General features: G+C 39.0%; 2 long non-coding RNA genes across 4 annotated transcripts in view; one reads left to right on the forward strand and one right to left on the reverse strand.

The window, feature by feature from the left end:
- The window catches only part of LOC138143640 (uncharacterized), a 288,388-nt gene that overhangs the window by 213,812 nt on the left and 62,483 nt on the right, over positions 1-12,093 (reverse strand). The gene's annotated exons all lie outside the window — the stretch shown is intronic.
- Positions 1-12,093, forward strand: part of LOC138143591 (uncharacterized) — a 45,751-nt gene that overhangs the window by 28,875 nt on the left and 4,783 nt on the right. The window contains exon 2 of the long non-coding RNA XR_011163738.1: positions 8,412-8,587. This is a non-coding gene — a long non-coding RNA (uncharacterized lncRNA). The remainder of the gene's footprint in view (positions 1-8,411; positions 8,588-12,093) is intronic.

Here is a 12,093-nt window from a genome sequence, read left to right on the forward strand (position 1 = left end):
ATCCATTCATTCAAACACCCTCTTCCCATCTTACTGTTATTACTTATCAAAATTGTGTGGTGTCTGTGAAGAACTGCCACCATGTAAATTTTTAGGTGACTAGTAGCTGGATCATGATCTTTCTTTCTATTCTATCCCCTGCCACACACCTCAGTATTCCCAATGATGGCCCCTTTAAGCAATCTGATCACACAGTTCCTCATCTTCAAATCCAATTATCTCTTCAACTTAAGCTTTATGGTCACACCTTAGACCTCATTGGGTTACCTCATGGAACTGTATTGTCTTTAAGAGTTAGCTTGATGTAGTGACTAGAGCACTGGACTTGGAATCAACAGGGTCTAAGTTCACATTTCACCTCTTATATTTATTAGTTCTTTGACCCCAAACAAGTAACTTAACCTCTTTTAAGTCACTTTACTCATCTGTAAAATGGAAATGTTAACAATTATTATTGTTACCCAGAATGTCATGAATCTGTTACTCATACTTATATAGATCCTATTCTTTAGATTCCCTTGAATTCTGCAGCAATTCTCTCCCCCGCAAAAATCTCTAAGGAGAGCTCGGAAAATATGTGATTTGGACAAGTAGCCCAAGAGCAAATCTGGTTAGCAGCCTTTCATTGTTGCTCTGCCATTCTTTGAAATAGCACTTTGTGAGAAAGTTCTAGGTTCCTGACTCCCACATGTTGTCCCTTCTTAGATGCACAGCTTGGGAAAGTCAACTCTACACTCACCCTGTCACTCACAATTTCAATTCACATGCCTTTTTCTGCAGTAATGAATTCTCCCCTCTAATCAGTCACTCTCTCTACTCCATGTCTCTGGGGATCCTTTGTAGCAATTCATGAAATCAGCTCCCCTGCTCTCTGCCCATTCTCCTTCCTTTATCATACTCATGGTAGTTTCTAAATTCCAACACGACAAAAACAAGTCCTGAGTCTACTTACCAACTCACACCTGTAAAGAGACTCAGGGAATTGTAGAAAGCTCCATGTTACCACATCCTTGTATAACTGTCTCTTCTTTCCTGACATCCTTAGCCATTGTTAGTATCTATCATAAAGTCATGTTGTTCTGCTTCTCCTTGGGAAGGGGTGGGGGACACATCTGTCTCACTGGCCTCAGAGAAAGAACCACAACTAACCATCAGCATATGGTAGTCTCCTTAAGTGCTTTCTGGCCCAGCACTTTCTCCATCCTCTTCCTGTTAATACTTCTTTCCTTATTGTCCTTTCCTCAGAGTATTGAAAACAAGTGAGGACCAGTCCAACTTTTCCCCTCTCTTTTCTTCTAGATCTCATCAGAGTTCCTTTCTCACTTTCACTTTTCAAGCCTCCCCAATATTCTTCCTCCTAAGTTGAAGAATGATCTGCTTTTTCCTCACACTACACTTCTTTAGCTAGGTTGCTTTAGGACCCTATTATTGTTTTGGAGGAAGAAAAGGATTGGCTCAGTCCCATTCCTTTGACCCCAGTTTGAAGTATTCGGTATTGCTCATACCTCCCATTGAGAAGGAGTTAGTACAACCCACAACAGATCAAGTGTCCTGGGCCCCCAAGTCAAAAGCATGGCCCTAGTTTGTCCTAGTGTGGCCCTACCCTAGGGATATAAGGCTTCTGTCTGACCCTTTGTGACTGTTTCCACTGTTCGCTCTCCACCAGTTCTTTCCCATCTGGAGCTCAATCCCTGCAGTGCTGGCAGGCCAGGTGACCTGGACTTCCACACCAAAAGTACAGGCTGTAGCTTGCTCTCTAGTGCCTGTTAGAATGTCTGGCCATGCCAGCTGGCTCTCAGCTGTAGGCACTTTGGACTTGGTTGCCCATTCTTGAGTTCCTGCCAAACCTTTGGATCATGTGCTAACCCTCTCCTCTGTTATTACAATCTCTCATCCATCTGGACAGTCATAGCTAGACCCCTCAGGTTGATAGAGACAAGTTATGCTGGGACTCAACTGCAGAATCTCTCACAAGACTACCTTCTCCAAATCCACAATGGCATGCATATATCTGAAATCATTCAGTTAATCTAGCAAGGGTATTTTCCCCTGCCACATGCTCAGCATTACAATACCCTGTGTCCTATGAGGATCCCCAAACAAGTTCTTCAAATGCTATTTCAAAACACTGGTCATTCTTCAATAATAGGTTATGCTACTCCATTAGAGGTATGGCACAGTCCAAGGCAGGTCTTACCAGTTTACTTATAATTCAGGCAATAAAGACCTCTTAAAATTGAAAATGTTGGGGAGCTGCATCTGTGTGCCTGGCCAATCTGCTAAGTCTCTTGAGCATACCTCAGCCCACTGGGGAGAGGTCAGTGATAAGTTTGTGATTCAGGGTCAAGAAAGGCTGTATCCTACTTCATCCCCTACAAAAGGCATCCAGAGCTTTTGAGAGGAAAGTGTTTCACAAAGCTCAAAGTGCTATACCTATGTCTTTCTATTGATCCTGTATCTACATGATACATGGTATTACATTGTTATCAATATTATTATTCTTTATTACTTGAGATCACTTCTCTCCCAATACTGTCCTTCACATGAAATGACTGAGAGCCTTAGAAGACTGATAGATGGGTGACAAGATAAAGTAATCGGACACCCTGTTCTCCAATTAATAAAGAAAAAGACAAAGTTCATGGCAGTAGCCTAAAGATGTAAAGAATTTATTGCTACTCTGGAAATTCTTGAATGCCTCAATAACCAGGGAAACAAAATCACCATAAATTTGTTTTATTTGTATTTTGTGTCTATCTACATATGTACATGTCTTCTGTGAATGAATGTAAACTCCTTGAGGGCAGTGACCTTTTTGTTTTTGTCTTTGTATCCCTGACACCTAGAACAGTGTAGGACACTTAAGAAATGCCTGCTGATTCGTTGTTTGACATTTCCATATCTTTAATGTCTCTCTCACTACCTTGAGTGTTATCGGGTAAATGAGGAAAGGAGTCTGGGGACCTGAATCACAGAATTTTAGAGTTGGAATGGCCTTCAGCTGCCATCTGGTCCAACCCACCATTGAAAGGAATCCCTACTATAACATATCCAACAAGTAGTCATTGAGACTGCTTGAAAATGTCCAGTACTCCAGGGCAAATCTAACACTACAGGGGGGGGGGGGGGGGGGGGGGGGGGAGAGGCGCGGGAGGGGGAAAACCTATCACATCCTGAAACCAGTTTTTCTATCTTTGAGCAACTCTAACGCTCTTAGGAAGCTTTCCCAGGTAGCATCAAGCCTACATTTGTCTCTTTCCAACTTCTACTCATCATTTCCGGTCCTCTCCCTGGGTCCAGATGGAACCAATATAATCTTGCTTCCACATGACGACCCTTCAGATACTTGAAGATAATCATTCTGTCTCCCCTGTACCTCTTTTTTTTTCAAAGTTTAACACCTCCATTTCTTTCAACTCTATTCTTATATGGACTCAAGACCCTTCACTCTTCTAGTTGTCTCTCTCTGTACATTCTCCAGCTTATCAACATCCTTCTGAGACTAAGAAGACATTTTTTTCCAGGGTGGGATGATATATAAGAGAAGGCTTATATGTAGGACCTGAACCAAGCAAAGAAAAATGATTTAAGTAGGAATATTAGCTACTGGTGGGGAAGACATATTAAGCATGCTTAATTTGAGGCAATTTCCTAAATAAACTTAGAACTTATTTCTTTAAAGCTGATTTGTTTAGATTTGATACATTGGACAATGAAAGGGATATACAAAAAGTCTCCATTCTAGAGACGAGGTGCTGATAGGAACAAATCAGTAGGTGGAGAGTGAATATTGGGCAGTATAGTTAAGATCAATAGTAATGAAAGTCTAGGGATTGGTAATAGGGAGGAACAAACTCCTTTGAGTGTAATTTGGTTCTCTAAGCTTCTATACTTTAATATTTTTCCTTTCTTAGAAAGAAAAGAGTTGGGAAGGGAAGATGTTAGGTGCATCCAGAAAAACTAGCTGAAATTCTTGTATTGGCAAGGGGTCAAAAAGGTAGAGAGAAAGGGAGTAGCTGGGTGAGTTGGACATTAAGTTCAAATGGAGGCTGCATGCTTGAGAATAGTTCTGGAAAGGAGAACTATAAGTTAAATGTTTTGGGGGCACAGAAGGAAGCTCAGCCCTGTCCCTAAGATACCACCCACATTTTGTAGGTATCATACAGAAAGAGCTTAATTTCCTCTCAAATGTTGCTGCTAATTTTGAAAAATGCTAACTCCAATAAGACATTAAAATGCATAATAGGAGCACATGGATTGCTACACAATTGATAGTTTTCAAAAGAAAAGGTCCATATGTTATGTGTTATGATGTTCCAAACACTGGCAGTGGGAGGCCAGCATGTCTGCTTATCATCATTGCTCACACTTTGCATGAATACAAGGTAATGGCTCCCACCCCAATGTCTTAAAGCATTTTGAAGCTATTCGTTCTGCCAGCATTTTTGTGAGATTAGGTGCCAGTCCAGGTTAAAAAAGAAAGCTAATAGGAGTGGCTTAAAATGGGCAACACAAATCCCTAGGCATGGATTTAGGGATGATCAGGGATGCTAGAATTATCAATGTTTGCTATTTTCCCCCTTCCCTGTTCTCTGCCCAGCTTAGAAGTAGAATTAAGGTACAGAAGGACTTTGCCAAAGCTATATTCATAAAGACCTATTCCGGGTCTTCTAACTTCACTTAATCAAGTCATTCAATTCAGTCAACACTTATTTATCCTTTGTCTACTATATGCCCAACAATTTGCTAGTGTCAGAGGAAAACCCCAGTAGGATTCATCAATTAATAACCATTTATTATGGACCTGTTTGTGCCAGGTTCTGTATTAGAATCTGGGGATATAAACACTGCAATGGAAAAATCTCTGCCCTAAAAGGGTTTACATGCTCTTCGAGGAGCTAATATGTACACAAGCAGACACAAAATAAATTCACAGCAATTTGAAGTGAGAACAGACTGTGGCAACCTCATTTAGGAGATGGAGCTTGATCTGAGTTTTGAAGGAAACTAGGGATACTTGGAAGCTAGAATGAGAATTGAATTTATTCCAGGAATAGAGGACAGCTTGTGCAAAGCCATAGAGATGGGAGACAATGTCACATATGAGAATCAGTAAGTCTTTTTGGCTGGACCCCAGAACTCATGAAGAGGAATGGGTGTAATCAACCCAGAAGTATAGACTATAGTCAATTTATGAAGGGCTGTCAGCATCAAATAGGGAAGTTTGTCTTTTATTCTAAAGGTAATGTTGTTGTTGTTGTTGTTAAGGGTCAAGTAGCTTCTTGTTGTCGTTGAGTTATTTCAGTTGAGTCTGACTCTTTGTGACTCCATTTTGGATTTTCTCAGCAAAGACATAGAGTGGTTTGCCATTTTCTTCCCTAACTAATTTTTCCATATGAGGAAACCAAGGCAAACAGAGTTAAGGGACTTGCCCGGAGTCACACAGCTAGTAAGTGTCTAAGGCCAGATTTGAACTCAGGAAGATGAGTTCCAAGCCCAGTGTTCTATCCACTGTAATACCTAGCTGCCTGGCAATAGAGAATCACTAAGACTTTATGAGCAAGGAAACTATATGGTCATATTTGTGTTTTAGGGATATCACTGTATCAGTTGTATGGATTAGAAAGAAAAGAAACTTCAAGCAGGGAGAAAACTTAGAAGGTTATTGGTCCTGAACAAAGACAATAGTCATGTAATTGGAGAGGAGGGGAACAGTTGGGAAGAGATACTTTGGAGGAAGAATTGATAAGACTTGATAATTAATTGGTGGCTATATAGGAGTGAGGAAAAGTATAGAACTTAGGATCACTCTGAGATTGTGAACCTGGATCACTGGAAGAATGGTTATGCTTTAAATCATAACTGTTCTCCAATTTCTTTATCCTGAATTTTCACTTCTCTAACCATTTCAGTTCTATCTGTTTCATTCATGCCTCCACCTATCCCAAGTGGTCTATTGTGACCTTCAGATCCTCCTTTCTCTCCTAGCCTAGGTGGGAACAAATCTTTTATCCTCTTAGGAACATAGAGTCATAGGGTTTTAAAGGGACTTTACAGGTCAGCTAGTTCAACTTTTCCTGAAGCATAAATCTGATCTATGACATACCATACAAAGCAGTGATTCAGTCATCTATGAAAGGACACTTTTGACTTAGAGTCAGAAGATAGGGTACAAGTCCCAGTTCAGGTTTATAACTTTGCGATCTTGGGTGAAGACCCTTAACTTCTCTGAAATTCAGTTTCTTTAACTGTAAAATAAGGATACGATTTATGATTCTTACCTCACAGGACTGGTGAGAAAAGAGCTTTGTGAGTCATAAAGCACTATATTGAAAAGATTAATCATTATAACATAAGATTGGGATTTTTCAAGAGTAGCTTTATTAGGAAACAAAGGAAAAAGCAAAATTCAAAAACATTAAAATGATGAAAAGATACTGATAAGCCAGAGAGTATCTAGAGGTGAACAACCTGAATTCTGAAAAACCTCTATCTCAATACCAGATGAGGACTGGTTAAAGGAACAAGGAATGTTGAACAAATATCCTATACCTCATTGGGTCTTCACAGCTACCCTAAGGAGTAGGAAGAGTATTGTTGCCCCCAGTTAATCAACAAGAAGCTATGGTTCAGAGAACTCAAATGACTTTTCCAAGGTCACAAATCTAAGAGGAAGGAAAGCCAAGATATAACCTTGGGTTCTCTGGTTCACACTTTAGTTCATTTCTGAGGATCCTACATTGGTTTGGGTTAATGTCTGTGTTTAGTCCCTTTAGTGATCACCTCTATCCTTGACCTATGTTACATCAGCATCTTCTAGCAGCCAACATCAGACTATTATCTCTCCATTTCAAAGTTAGAAATGCCTCCCATTAAATTGCTGCATCTTACTCTGAGGAACATCTCTAATTCTTGGCTCATTTGAGGAGATTTGATGACTGATGTACTCTGAGCTCAGATATTGATCAGGAAAGCAGCCCTGCCCACTCTCCTGGTTTTCTCTGATGACTGGTTTAGGTCACTTCTTATGAAGGAGAGTGATTTTTCTTGCATTCAATTTTTCTAGGTTTGCAATTATGAAATACTTTATAATATAGTAACAACAGCACAGTTTTCAAAGGGACACCAAAGAAATGTAAGTCATAATTTCTGCTCTCTATGAGTTTATAATGTAGCTGGAGGCATGAAACCTAGGATTATAGGCTCATAGCTCTACAGCTGAAAGAGACCTCAGAAGCGACTTGATCTAACCCCATGATTTTACATTTGAGGAAATTGAGGCCCAGGGAGATTAAGTGACTTGCCCAAAGTCACAAAGGTAGGAGACATAGAATCATTAATTTAGAGCTAGAAGGGACTTGGAAGTCATTTTACAGAGAAGAAAACTGAGTCAGAGAGATTTAGTGACTTGCCTAATGTCACACAGCCAGTTATCTAGCAGAGCTTGGTCCTCTGACTTCAAATTTAGTGCTCTTATAATATGTGAGACTGTGGATGAGGAAATGTACCATGGATTTGGAACTGAAAAGCCACTTAGTCTCATTTTATAGACGAGGTAACTAAGGTCCAGAAATTTTAAGTGACTTTCTCAAGGTCACACGTGTAGTAAGAGGCATAAGCTAGGTTTTAACTCACATTCTTGGACTCCAAATCCTGGGTTCTTTTCATCTTGCCACATTGCTTGTTTTTGCCAGATTCTCTTATTCAGAATCTGTATTCTACTTGAAAATAGTTTAATCTACAGCAGAAATCATAGCTAACCCAATTAAAGGTCAAAGAAACCATCCTTTATCTCATGCACATCAATACTTTACAAGAATAAAGTCTACATTCTCTCATATTCACAGGTCACCTCCTGGTCACATCTCTGTCTCTTTTATACTTAATTTAATAAACCAAGTAGAATAAATTTGGGGAAATTACTATGAAACTGATATGTCCTTTCGTCAGAAATTCTAACCTCACTGTAGATTACATCCAAATCTTTCTCCATCAGAACAAGTTTTCCTCTCCAGTTACTGGGTTATTCATCGTTTGGAGTAAGAAAACACCAGAGGCAACCACCCTCATCATTTCCTCTAATCTGCCCATAATCATGTCAGAGAATGAGCCAAGGTTTATGCCAGGTCTGGTGACTCCTGTTCAAATCAGCTACCATTCATTGTAGCCTAAAATGTCTGGATCTCAGAACATGACCATGGAATGTCTATAAGGACTCCTCTCTGACTGCCAAACCTTGAATCCCTACATTCCTCTTCCAGATTAAATTTGCCCTACTTGTGCTCCCTCCAAACTAAGCTGTGAGGGCTTTCACATCACATATACTGTATTTTTTTTTGTGGTCCTTCCCTGCCCAACTTGGGCACCTGTTCAGAGACATGTGGCTGACTAGCTCTGGTATTTCTTGGCAGGACAGAGGAATCCTGGAAAAGCAGCACTTCCAAAAGATGAATCCCACCACATAAAACCAGGAAGTCTAATTTCCGAAGTCTGTCTCAAAGGAGCGGTCACTCCCAACCTATCATCCAGCGTCTTCAGTGGTCATGTCTGTCTTGTTCAGACCACATTAGGTTGGGATTAGGCCAAGGTAAGCCCAAGGAGTCTACTATAGACCACAGCTACAGCTCCAGTTCCCTTTTGGTCTAGATGGTTCCTAGTAATGCTTAATTTTTCCCCCTCTGAATTTTTTTCCAGAGACAAATTTAATTCTTTCAGATTTCTGCTTCTTGACTTATCTGCTATAGGTTGCATTTAACGAAATTCTTTTCCCTTCAAATTTCTTTATAAAAAGCATGCTATTCTAGCAATGAAGTTTGAACTCTTCTATAGGATTTCCAGCCTAGCTCCAAAGAACTGAGCTGTTTGGACAGATGGAGACAAAAGAACACATAAGAGCTGAAGTTTTTAAAATGTTCATACCCTTTGACCCAGAGATCCCACTACTAACTATATGTGCAAAAGCTGTCTATTCTTTTTTTTTAAAAAGACCTTCTATATAACAAAATATTGTGGTCGTACTTTTTGTAGTAGCAAAAAAAAATGGAACTAAGTAGATGCTGATTGATTGGGAAATGTCTAAACGAATCATCATTCATGAATATAGTACAATATTATTACGCTGTAAGAATTGACCAAAAAATACAGAGAAGCATGGGAAGGCATATGAAGTAATACAAAGCAAATTGAGTATAATGAATAAAAAAATATACACTACCACTATAACAATGTAAATGGAATGAACAGCAAAACAATGAAAACTAAATGCTGTGAAATTTAATGCCCATGCTAGGCCACAAAGAAGAGCTATAAGAAGATACTTTCCTATCTTTGCAAAGAAGGTTTTGGATGTTAAACATTGTATATAATGTCGTATTTGATCAATGTGATAGTTTGCTTTACTGAACTATTTTTAAAAATTCTTTCTTGTAAGAGATGGTATTATAGTAGTGTGTTAAGAGAAGGATATCTTGGGAAATGAAGGAGATGTAAGAATAAAAGATAGTCATTTTAAAATTCAAATTATGCCCCCCAAAATGCTGATGTCCTCCAATAACCAAATCTGGCTGATTTGCTCTGTGTCCCTTGTTCTAACTCCCTTGGAAAATCCCTTGTGTGTTGAACTCTGGACTATATTATTGATCTGAAATTTGCATCTTCTCTTCATGGTTTTTCATCAATCAATTGTGGGTTGTTCCTAGCTAAACACTCATACCTTTCTTGAGCTCCTGGTTTATTTAGTTTACATTTTCTGAATGACTAGGATTTTGACATAATAACAGGATTTTGAGTTGGAATGTAATGCAAACTCCTCATTTTCCAAATGAGGAAACTGTGTGGCTCTGCAAGATTAAGTGACTTGCCCAAGGTCACACAGGTAGCAGAGCCAGAATTTGAATTCTGGTCTTCTGACTCCAAGTCTAATGTTCTTTCTGTTCTAGAGGCCTAATTCCCATTAGTGGAGGTAGTTCATAAATATATATTCAATCACAGAATTTGATAGCTGAAGGAGACTTTAGCAGTCATTTAGTCTAACCCATACATGAAAGCAATCCCCACAATAATATACCTGGCGAGGAGTCATTCAGGCTTTTCTTGAAAATCTAGGAGAAACCCCACTACTTCTCAAGGTGGTGCATTCCACTTCGAGCCCACATTTGCCTCTATGTAACTTCCACTAATTGCACCTGATTCTGTACTCAGGCACCAGACTTCTCTTTTATATGGCAACCATTTGTCTTCTCTAGCTTAAAAATTCTCACTTCCTTTAGTAAATCTTCACATGACTAAGAGCCAAAGCCCTTTGCCATCCTGCTTGCCCTTCTCTGGATACTCTAATGTATCAATGTCCTTAAACTGCAGCAACCAGAATAAATCAATTAAACAACAGCATTTATTAAGCACTTATTTTGCACCAGACACCACTCTGGGTGCTAGGGATACATAGAAAAAATAAAAACAATTCCTGACTTCAACAAGCTTACATTCTAATAGGAAAGACATATTTATATGATACACACAAAGTAGATACAGGGTAACCTTACAGAGTAAGGTAGTAGCAATTGGTAGGTAGGTGATGCAGCAGAGAGAACACTGGGACTGAAGTCAAGAATGACTGAGTTCAAATTCAGCCTCAGATATTTCCTAGCTGGGTGACCCTGTGCAAGTCACTTAACCCTGTTAGCCTCAGTTTCTTTATCTGTAAAAGGAGCTGGAGAAGGAAATGGCAAACCACTCCAGTATCTTTGCCAAGAAAACCCCAAATGAGGTCACAAAGAGTCAGATAGAACTGAAACAATTGAACAACCACAAGCAGAGCACAATTTAAGCTGTTCATCTGCAATTCCAGACTTTTCCACCTCCTTTTCCAAATATATACATAGACCTCTCCATTTTCTCTACAAGTATAATATACTTTATCAAAAGCTTTGCTAAAAGTCTAAGTGACCTATAGCCGTCATATTCCTACATCATCTACAAGTAATCTTGTCATAAAAGGTAATAAGTCTAGTCTGGCATGACCCTGTTAGTAAAACCATGCTGGCTCTTTGTAAGTACCTGTTCCCTTTCTTAGATATATGCCAACCATCATTTCAATTATCTGTTCCAGAATTTCTTCAGGAATTGAAATCACCAGGATATAGTTTCCAGACTCTTTTCTCTTCCCTTTTTTTTAAAATCAAGACAACATTTTATTCATCTCCATTCTTGTGGGACCCCTCCTATTTTCCATTCTTTTCCCCATATTACTGACAGTGGTTCAGTAATTAAAACATCAGCTCTTTCAGTACTCAAGGCTAAAGGTTGCCTGGGTCAAGTGACTTGAATTCATCAAGGACAGCTGAGTTCTCTCTTACTAGATCCTTATATCATATATCACATATCAACTCTCTTCTGGACATTTTTTATTCTGTCATTTTCACTGCCAAAGTTATCCTCCTTGGCTTGAAAAAAAAAAGAACAAAATTGAGTAACTCTGCCTTCTCTCTATTGTCAGTTATTTTTGTCCCATCCCTCCCCAAACAAAGATCCCTTCTTTGGTCCTCCCTTTTCTCCTGATATTGCTTTTTTTAAAAAAAATACACAACTCCAAACTCTTTTGCTCTCCTTATCTTCCATGGACAATTTCAATTCATTTTGAGCTTTAGTATACCTGATACTGTTTTACAGGACCATTACACATTCATTCCTAGACTTACATTTTCTATATATTTCTTTGAAAAATCTAAGTTGGTTAGTGAATTCCCTATAGTTCCACTTGGGTCTCTTCAGACAAATTTCATTTTTCCCTTTTCAGTGGAATTGTTTCTTTCATGTCTTCAGAATTTCATTATTGAGCATCTTCCATTTCATAGGAGTTTATCTGTAGCATTTTAGTCAAGTCAGTATGCATTTAAGTTCCTACTACATGCTAGAGATACAAAGAAAGGCCAAAACAAAACCAAATCAGCCCCTACTCCAAAGCAATTGTCAATCTAAGGGGGAGATAACACACAAATAGTTATGTAAAAGCAGGATATATACCATATAAACTGGAGATAATCTCAGAGAAAAAAGCATTGAGATTAAAAGGGACTGGCAAATGCTTTTTACAAA

This window comes from Petaurus breviceps, unplaced genomic scaffold, assembly GCF_028583685.1.
Source record: "Petaurus breviceps papuanus isolate PSGF00001 unplaced genomic scaffold, PetGlider_PUasm1.0 90650, whole genome shotgun sequence".
Classification (NCBI taxonomy): Eukaryota; Metazoa; Chordata; class Mammalia; order Diprotodontia; family Petauridae; genus Petaurus; species Petaurus breviceps.